The sequence below is a fragment of the Micrasema longulum genome, unplaced genomic scaffold (genome assembly GCF_059751315.1).
Source record: "Micrasema longulum isolate JH-2025_06_02 unplaced genomic scaffold, ASM5975131v1 h1tg001071l, whole genome shotgun sequence".
NCBI lineage: Eukaryota > Metazoa > Arthropoda > Insecta > Trichoptera > Brachycentridae > Micrasema > Micrasema longulum.
Window position 1 is genome coordinate 575,182 of NW_028278259.1, and position 9,665 is coordinate 584,846.

General features: G+C 32.5%; 1 non-coding gene across 1 annotated transcript; it reads left to right on the top strand.

Moving 5' to 3' along the window:
* The first annotated feature begins 229 nt into the window (after nucleotides 1-229).
* TRNAK-CUU (transfer RNA lysine (anticodon CUU)) lies at nucleotides 230-302 on the top strand. Its single transcript has one exon. It is a non-coding gene; the product is annotated as a tRNA-Lys (tRNA).
* Nucleotides 303-9,665: the final 9,363 nt, after the last annotated feature.

Here is a 9,665-nt window from a genome sequence, read left to right on the forward strand (position 1 = left end):
ATTTAGTACAGCATTTAGATTCCGCAACACAATAGGTACAACATAATATTATACTCTAATCTACTTTGCAACAGGGAAAATATCGTAATATCAAAGTTAAAACAAACATATTGTATTAACTTGATATTTCCCATAATTACAACAAAAATTACCTGATTTAAAATTTTCCTCCGCAGAGCTTTGAAGGTATAGTTTTTTTAATACGATATTTTCCGCACAGCCCTCACGCGCCCGGCTAGCTCAGTCGGTAGAGCATGAGACTCTTAATCTCAGGGTCGTGGGTTCGAGCCCCACGTTGGGCGAATGCTTTTTTTGTAAAAGATTCTTATAATGCTATTTTTATTTTATTTGATTTTATCGGTCTCCTGTTTATCTTTATAATTCTATTTCTTCCTTTCATATAATAAGCAGTCTAATGCTAATGTTTTTATTTTATGTTAAACGTTATCCGTGACCTATTAATAAATAAAATGATATCTCAATCAAATGTAAACATTACACTTCCCTGTAGATATTTATTTAATATTACTAATGATAATACACGCTATTTATATATATTTGGATTAGAATTTGTGAGCAGTAAATTTCTGGGCCGCACTCAGTAGCGGCATAAAAAAATAATATAATTTATTTTACGGTTAATATATAGGAAGCAATATAGGAAACATCGCATTATTCCAACATAACTAATATTACTAATGATTTAACTGTTATTACAGTGATTAAAATCTCAAATTGAAATTTTTAAAATCATTTGAAAATAAATTAAGGAACTTGGTTACAGACTCAAAAAAATGCCTTTCTTGACATTCTCCGTGCGCCTTTTGCAGACATTTTACTAAAAAATCATTTCACAATCACAGATCAAATAAGTTTAAAAATTAAATAAAAAATTATCTGAATGCTTTAAATCCACTTCATAAGAAATGATATTTCGCTGAAAATCCATCAAACTTTGGAAATATTTCGAAGCACTGGAATCGCTGTCTCCGTAGAAATTTATGTTGGAGTATTGACACACGGCGTCAGCGGCGCGCTGAAATCATTCTAACAAAAAATTGATTTATTTGTCAGCTGGAAAAATACTCTGAGTCGGTTTGAATTGTGTTTTTTTTTAAATATAAGGTTTGAGTACATAAAATACCTTACCTCGCTAGTTTGTGCATTGTGCTTTAAAATTAAATAACTGTAACGTTTGAATTAAAACGGATTGTTTTATTGTACTTTTTTCGTTCAATCCATTTTGATGGAAACGCCTTTTTAATTTTTCTGAAAGTTTTTTGGTGCAACAGAATTTAAAAAGATCACCTAAACCAGCCAACGACGCTGACAAGAAAAAGCCCGGACATCCACATTCCATTATTTAAAAAAACTGCTTCAATGAAAATACGCGTATTTTATTATATCTGATCATTTGAAATCCTAACGCCGCTACTGCGAGTCGACAGAAGCTCACTTTCAGGCAGAAGGTAGTTTTGTAAATAGGTCAGACGAGAGATAGGCTCTTGGGTCCTTGAAGAGCAGAAAATGTATAGGTACTGGTGAAATAATGTCACTTGCCGACTGCTGATATCAATTCGTATTAATAATAACATTTTGTTTGGAACTAACGATTTCTCAGATACATTGTTTATTAAGTTAAAAAAATAATGATTATATTAATACAGGTCAATGAAATAATATTACATTAAAAGAAAAATCAAAGTATTTTTTTTATGTTTGCAAAATACATACAAAAAAGGATATATCCTCAATGGTGCCAATGGCGCTATAACTAGTATGTAGTGCTAAGTAATGCTAAAAAATATGTATTATATCTTGTAAAATATGTATTATATCTTGTAAAATATGTATTATATCTTGTAAAATATGGTATATACCTACATGAGTATTGGGTGAGTACATAAGGCAAGTGCACTGTACCCTTTTAATACCCCTTCACCGCTCTAATTTTCTTGCCTCCTCTTTCATAGTAGTAGCTGCTTGATTGTGGAATAATGTACTCACTTATGTTAAAGACGCCCCTATTTATATTTAAATCAAGATTAAAATGTCACTATCTAAATGTTTCAGTTATTTCTTTCCCCTCTTTCTTTCCTTCCCATCACCTCTTCTCTCCTCTATTCATATGATAGTGTAAATTTTGAGTTAATTTTAAAAAAAACTTTTTGAATGAAATTCTGCATAATTATATAGAATATGTCCATGTACTTGTAATTTTTTTAAACTGAACGGTTTGGGAAGGTAGGAAAAATTGGCTTAAGGCAATATGCCCGCCCTTATAAGTATATAAAGTGTTAAATAAATATATTAAAACATATGTATTATTATTATTTGTTCGTGCGGCCAACATTGGAGGTCTGTTTCAAGCGTACATTTTAATTAACATTTATAATAATGTAATATACAAATATATTTGCATTATTTCTAATAATATGAGTTGTATATATATGTAACAATTACGAGGAAGCCTCTAATTGGATTTAATGAAATTTATTTACAACATGTCTTATAATTTGTAAGTTGTCGATTAGCACACTACACATACAATAAAATAAATAAAAATAAAATAATAATTTTAAAAAATGCAAAATAGCTGTGTAACAGTAAAAAAATGTATTTTTAATTTCACTATTTATAAATATTTAACGTTAAACTTTTGTAAATTTGAACAAAGTAACTAGGAAAGAAAAAAATCATTTATTTGCCTCGTCGAATGATTATTTTTTAGGCTGATTGAGATCTTTTCAACATCTAGATATTAAAATATATGAAATGAAAAGTGTCAGGTGAATAAAGCATAAGTAACCGAAATTCCCTAAAGACCAACGCCGTTTCAATTTACCAAGGCGAGTGGAAAATGGAATTAGGATTGAGCGGGAAACATAATATAACGGTGAAAATATTCCTTATACATTACGGAAATACACGAACAAATACGAACACCTCCAAACCCCGGTCGTATTGATTAGGTGCGGTAAGCCGGCCTCTGGAATCGAGCGGAAAACCTACAACCAAATTTCGCTCTCAAATCTCAAGAGCCTCGCATTACATAAGGACCAAAATCCCGTACATTTTCCCATTGAGTTATAACTTCATTCTGTTTTAATGGCTACACATCCACAACGTTGTACGTATTCAAGAAGAATTTTAATCGGGAATGTTTTACACGTTTGAAAAGTTTAAATATATTCGGAATAGAGACAAATGATGGAATAATGGTGTCGGTTACTATCCGCCCGCCGGAGCAGACAAGCGAATTTGCGATTCTAATCAACAGATTGCGTTTGTTTTAAGGTCTATTTTGGCAGGTCTGCCGTCATGATTTGTGAGGTTATGTGCCATGTGCCCCCCAACCCATCCCGCCGCCATTTTGTGTTCGCCAATGTTTATCGTGGAAAAGGCGGGAAAGCGGGTTGACAGTACGCCATTGCGCAGCGTAGGTGTTGCCATCAAATGAATAATTTTTCCATTTACAGGCAAATTTGCAATATGCTGATGGATAACAATATGATGAAAACATTATGGTCGGGGAATAATCATAAATCAAAATAATGTTTAATTCACCGAAGTGATATAAGCTTACCTATTTTAATTTATCAAAGTATCGCATTAATATTTTTAATTCACTAAATATGTAAACGTAGTTTTACCTACCGTGTTTTTTTTTTTATAATTAGCAAGTTTGCATTGCATGTATGGGGCCGCGAGTTCTATTCCGGAAAAGGTCATTTTTTATTAGATTATTAATTATTTATTGAACGGCATATGGTACCTGTAGTACAATATAAAAATATTAATAAACTTTTTTTATTCAAAATGTTTGTAAAGCACGAAATAAAGGTTAAAAAAATTTACAAATACTTTTTTACCAAAAATGTTTAAATATAATAATTTTGATATGTCATATGTATTAAAATATTATAATTGAGTTCATGTTTTGGGCATTTACCTTAATAAATAAGACAGCAAAATGCTAAAATAAAAAACTCATTTTACTGTTTCACCGAAACATTAATTTTATCATTTTTATAATTCTTCCGATCTTTTTCAATAGCTGATATACGCATAATTAAAAAAAATGCATTGACATCTTGACCATTGTCAAACAAAACTAAATCGTCGGAATACTAAGCATATTGACAAACTTGTTGTTAGCTTTTATTTGCGACTAAACTTAATAATAAACAATACTTATTTTCTTTTATTTTGTATATTTAATTGATGAACGTTAACATAATGCATATTTTACACTTGTCTAAAAAATGTCTAAAATATTTTTTTTAAATATTAATTAAAAAACGAAGTTTTTCATTAGAATATTTATTTTCATTGCTCAAAAAAATATATATTCAAAACTTATTTTATTTATCCATCACACCTCCAGCAGCTCCTAATATATTTTACTCTCTTTTAATTTAAATATTTTTAATATGAAATTTTACAACTGCAAAAAAAAACATTTTGAAACACTCGTTTATCCTATATCTATACACATAGTTAAAATATGTACTTTTTTATATCTTCGTGTAATTCTTCATAAATGAATTTCGAATTGGTAAATTATATTTTTATAATCCATTTTCCTCTCCCTCAATTTATTTTCTCATCCTTAACTTTCTTGCAGTGCTCTTTTTGTTTTATTCTTATTAAATACGTTGTTATTTAAAATTTAACAATACATATAACAAACAGATTAGTTGGGATATCTGGTATGGTAAGCAAAGGTCATCAACTTTGACATTCCTGTGGCGTTAGGAAAAAGAGCGTAACTTTTTACTGAGAGTAGGTAGCGTAGTGGCTGCTCGTGTACTACATTACTTGTGTGTAGTGTAAGTAATAGGTACACATGCGCAATATAGCCAATGGAGTGAACACTACACTACTAACTGTACCTATACCTGTGCCGAAATATCAACAAAAGATTGTCTAAGTATTATTTTTGGAATATCTGTGAATGTTACCAATACCGTGTGTTTTATACATTCATAATTTGCGTATGTGTGTGAAAGCAGGGGCCATGAAAAGTTACATCAACTATACGGTGACCATTATGAAAATGCTTTTTTCGGAGAATGCATTTCTTTGAAATTAAAACAATAATACCTTCGATAATACATGTTTTTTACTATAGTAAATCCGCAAAAACCGGTAGAATACAAACAAAATCCAAAAACTATGCAACTTGTTGGTCAACCTCCTGTGACTCTCTTCACGCGATTCTTGCATCTATCAAAAAGAGACCTCGTGATAGTGAGGAAATGTGTGGCTATGAGATACTGTAATACAAACGAAAATGTTTTCGTTGAGTGACGTTAGTAGGCGTTACTTAGGGGTGATTTCGTGGTATCTATCGGCGCTGTTTTTGTTCTTAAGCAACATCCAAAGCCAAAGAGCGTATTTAAATTCTACCGTCGAAGTTGCAGCTCGTGGCAATACCCACTACGAGGGTTTTTTGCCCAAACAGAGGTCGCATTAAAACTGTTAAAACAAATAAACCTTATTGGTCTCTTTTTTATTTAAATATCTGTTTTGTTTTATGAAAATAGATAATAAAATAAATAATATTTATGAGTTTTGTGATTATTTTTGAGTTACGATTCTGCGACGTTTGAAAGGGAACATATATTTATTTTTGCATTTTAAACCTTTTGACTCACCACTTGACCTTAGTCGTGTAAAGTTAGAGAAATGTGTATATTAAATAAGAGGTAAAATAAGTATAAATATGAAGGTAATGTAAACTAATATTTCTCATGGTGGTTTTCAGTTTTTTTAACGACTTTTATACTTTATACAGAAATGTGAAAACTATCTCTTTACGTGGGGAAATTCTTGGGGCGTAGATGGATAATGTTTTAGGCAGAGGTAAATTGGGAAAGTTTGAGGATTCCCACCTGTTTATCAGATCGTGTGGAGTCCATAGCGATCTATAAACTGACCTGTGATGCTGTAATTAACAGAAACGTAAGTATTGAGCGTTGGCAATCGATATATTCTCGTATTAGTGACAATAGTATTTATAATATAGTGTTGCGTCAAACAAATGGTCGTATTCGATTTTTAAATAAAAAAATACTCGAAATTTCAAATACTCAAAATCTCATATATCAAACAATATATTTATGACTTATTTATTGCAACAGGGGGGAAAAAATTAAGGGAATATGGAAGTCTAGCCATTTACCAGGCTTATAATCTGCCATTGGCTGGTTTAAGTGGCCACTTTACATACTGTGTAACATTAACCATTCTGCATATGTTCAAACATCCCCATTTCCTAAACTCTTCCGTCTGTTGACTTTTGTGAAGCGAAAGATTTGAAACCTTTATCATGTGGGTGAGATTCATCCAATTTACCAATTTACCTACTAGGCAACGCCTGGAAACAATTTCCCAATTTTTCTACTTCTTCTTTTAAAAGTTAGTTGATTCAACAATGTTTTGAGAATGGTTTCAGCTCTTTTACTTCGCGTATGTCAACAAAAGGAAGAGTTTAGGAAATGCGGATGTTTGAACATAGGCAGAATGGTGAATGTTACACAGAGTGCAAAGTGGTCAATCAAACTAGCGAACGACAGTTCATAAGCCCTTTAAATGCCTAGACTTCCATATTCCCTTCTCGAAAATATTTTCCCTTTTTTGCAACAAATTTAGATTTGAATAAATCTCTAGGGAGGAAATCCAACCAGTCTGCAAACATTTGAACATGCTCAAAACATTGTTGAATGTGTGATGAAGTGTGTGAAATAGAACCTGAATACAACTTGAGTACACAAATCGATGGCCACTCTTGGCTGAAAGTCCTGAAAAAAAATGTCGAGTGGAGAAAAGTCCGCATCGCGTAGAAGTGGGCGCGTTTGCTTTCTATACATGAGGCCCTAGGTTCGTTTCCTAAAAAAGTCATTTTGGAATGGCGAGGTTTTATATTTTAACATTTCACTGTTCTTGGACTGGCATCTAAACCGTAAAACTGGCCTTACCTTTGTGTAACAAATGATCGAGATACGCTACATTTACTTCACCGATGCATACCCCTTTGAGCCATCAGGTTCAGATCATGGTTTCATGATGATAAATGATAATGTATTATCACATTATATTTGACAAAAAATCTATTGCATCTTTATTTAGTCGTAAAAAATTCAAACTTGTATGCACAAATATTAAATCTGTTTTTTACATATTTTTCTCTATTTTTAATCCAATGGTTTTTCTATTTTTTTCTAAATCGCATCTAGCGTAACTGAGACAATAAGACAACTTATTCAATACTTTTAAGCCGTTTTAAGTTCCAGTTGGTCTCACCTAAGAAAGCTAGAAATCGTCTCCACTTCTCGTTTGACGCTTGATTTTGATTCCCAACTTGTTTTATTTTTTTACGTGTTGCTTTATTAAAACATGTTCACAGTAGCGAAGAAATCAATCCAAGAGAAATCTGAAAAGAACTGAAAAATCATGAAAAATATATTTTCTTGTAACAACTTTTATTTCTCATTTATTTTCTCTCGTGGTCGACTAAATTTCACAAATAATTATTCATTGAACGATTTTTTTTATCCATAGCCTGATTAATCGAGACTATTTTCTAGCCATTAAATTATTCGATTATGTACGTCGATCGGTTACGCACATCACTAGCTAATCGTCGGACACTGATCAGTCAGAAATACTTATGCATATTGTTATTACCTTTTGATTATTATTTTTGGACGCGTTTCTAAGGAATATCTGGATTCTGGCAACACCGCTCGTATGCGTAATTACTTACGTCTATTATTTTATTGACAGATAATGACTGGAAATACAAATACAGAATAGATGTAAAGTTGATGCAAAATATTAATAAAAAACTTATTCTTTCTTTTTCCACATCCGCTCCTAAGTGGAGCATGTGGACATCACCAGACGTCTTCAAGAAACCCTATCGACAGCCAGCATTTTCGTTTCATTCCACGACAATCCCGCTAAAGCCGAAAGATTATCATCGAGGGCCTTCCAGTTGGACGGTAGCCCGCAGGTGTGAATAAGATGCAGCATGAGTTTAGGCTCTCCTGAGGCATCCGCAGTACGCGTCCAAGTGAGATTTACCTCCGCACCCTCAAAACGCTCGTTATCGGAAGCTGCTACGTCCGTTCTCGTACTTCAATGTTGGTAATGAAATTGAACAACCTCATACCTAATATTATCTTCAAGCACTTACACTCAAAACTCAGACGTATAATGTTTTGAGTTTTGGTAAGGTTCCAGGATTCGCACCCATATAGAAAAAACTGCATCAAACAAGAGTTGAATAACCACCATTTTGTTTTAACCGAGTATTATCCAAAGTTTCAGACAGCGCACTTCATGTAAACCCATATATGCCCAGTGACCTATTTTAGTACACTATTTTTTTTTCACAAAGTTGGAAATTGAGTATGTAGCAGTATCTTATGTGCCGATTGTCCTATATGTAAGAGGTGGATTATTTAATTAAAAGAAGTAGCCGTAACAATTGCCGTTTCACAAATTAAACAGTTTCTAAATAACAGTTTAAATCAGTTTCACAAAAATAAATTAGTCTGTTACTACTGAACAAAAAACTTGTCAGAATATCTGAAACAGTTTCTAAAAGAACACTTAAGAGCAGTGTGAGCACCGGGAATCCTAATTCGACCCGAGGGGTTGCCACGGGTTTCGCCCTCGTTTTTTTTTACAGAAACAGTTTGATATTTGAGTATAACTGTTCCGGAAGAATAACTTTTACTTTACCACTTCTGCTATTGTGTAGTAAGGCCAGATTTTTTTTTAATGAAGAATATATATAAAAATAAAATCTTTATTTGGTTTTCATTTATAATTGAATAACAAAAATAAATTACCAGAAATTTACCAAGAAACTAATGGGTATATCTGGGTGGAAAGTTGCTCCAATAGTTCCCATGCCGCATTACTCAGTTACATATGTGAACTCCCAAGTATTTAAAGCTGTCATAATTCTTGATTCTCTTACCTTTGTTACAGAGAGGGTGTTCAAAGTCAGGACAAGATTTATTGCTCATAATCTGGGTATTTTTTGGATTAATATTAAAATCCAGGCAAATGGAGTTTTCCTGGAGTCTGTGAACGATTTCTTACCCTAGGTGAGTAGAACAAGTTCAGATCTCATGCCGTGCCAATGGTCAGACCTGAAAATTTTGGGGGGATGCGAAAGTTCTATTAAAAATACAAAAAATCTGCTTTTTGTCGGATTTTAAAAAATTAATCGGTTTTTTTCATTATTTCTAACACAATTAAATCAATTTTGTTTCAACAAATATTTGCTTCTTTTACTAAAATTTAAAATTATACTAATGTTTTTAAAAAATTGTACCAACCGATTATTAGAATGAAAGTATCGTATGAGTGTGAAACATGGAAACTTACAGCAAAGTCGGCTGAGATGCTGTTTATCTTTGAGATGAGAGTGTTTTGTAAAATCTCGGGTCCCGTGAATAATTAAAAATCCTGGAGAATCAGATATAACGATAAGCTTTACAGCATATATAAAGTTCCCAAACTCTCGGTACACATCAGACTAAATAGGCCGAGATAGGCAAGACATGTGCAGAGACAGATGTCATCATCATAGGCAACCAGAGTCTGGGATGGCACCCAGAAGACAGAAGAAAGGTCGAGGCAAG